This window comes from Microtus ochrogaster, unplaced genomic scaffold, assembly GCF_000317375.1.
Source record: "Microtus ochrogaster isolate Prairie Vole_2 unplaced genomic scaffold, MicOch1.0 UNK935, whole genome shotgun sequence".
In the NCBI taxonomy this organism is placed as follows: domain Eukaryota; kingdom Metazoa; phylum Chordata; class Mammalia; order Rodentia; family Cricetidae; genus Microtus; species Microtus ochrogaster.
Genome location: NW_004950033.1, coordinates 1 through 1,136, shown reverse-complemented (window position 1 = coordinate 1,136; position 1,136 = coordinate 1).

Here is a 1,136-nt window from a genome sequence, read left to right as displayed (position 1 = left end):
AAAGAATGTTTGAAGATATAATGAAAAATTTTCTTCCTTGTTGGGAATTACAAATTCCTCCTGGAAAAAATACAAAGAAGAGATTCTGTTAATTATTAGGACTACAAAAATTTAGATCCCAAAGATGCAAATTCGGTGAGATTAATGAATTTCAAAGATTGCTAGGAGACATTTCCTTTCTATGGCCCACTATTGAAATAAAAAAAAATGATGAACTGAGTAATTTGTTGAAAACCTTAGATGGTGACATGGAATTAAATAGTCCAAGAGAATTATTAGCTGTAGCTGAGAGAAAATTGGCTTTGGTGGAAAAAGAAATTAAAAGATGCATGTGTGGATCATTTATATCCAGAGACTGATTGCATTCTGGGTATTCTATACTCTAAGCATTTTCCTACAGGAATATTAATGCAGAGTAAAGATATTATCTTAGACTATATCTTTTTACCACATAAACAGAGTAAAAAATAAAATGTTTTATATTATGTGGGAAAGATTTCTGAGTTGATTCTAAAAGGAAAATTGAGACTTTATCAGTTAACAGGAATAGACACATCAGCAATTATAGTAGCTTTTTCCTAATGATGAAATTGACAATTTAAGGGTAAAAGAACGTTGGCAAAGAGCTTGTAGTAATTTTTTGGTGGGAGGAATTAACAACAAATATCCCCAAAGCAATATAATTCAACTTATAAAGAGGACTAATTGGATCCTTCCTCTGATTGTATGGGGAAACCAACATCTGGAGACCCTACATTCTATACTGATGCAAATAAATCAGAAAAGGTAGGCTATAAATTAGAAAATTTAAGTAAAATGGTTCAAAGCCCTTATGGTTCTGTCCAAAAGTCAGAATTATATGTTCTTCTCATTGTATTAATGGATTTTTCAGACTTCTTAACATAGTTACTGATTCACAATATACAGAAAGAGTTATTCTGCATATTGAAACTCCTGAACTTATTCTAGATAATGCAGAATTAACTTTGTTATTTATTCATATACAACAAGTAATCAGAAATAGAAATCATATATATAAGCTGATCCTATATGACCTTCCAGGACCTCTAGCACAAGGTAATGAAGAAAATGATCAACTATTAATTGGAAATATGGTGGAGGCCTCAGAATTTCAT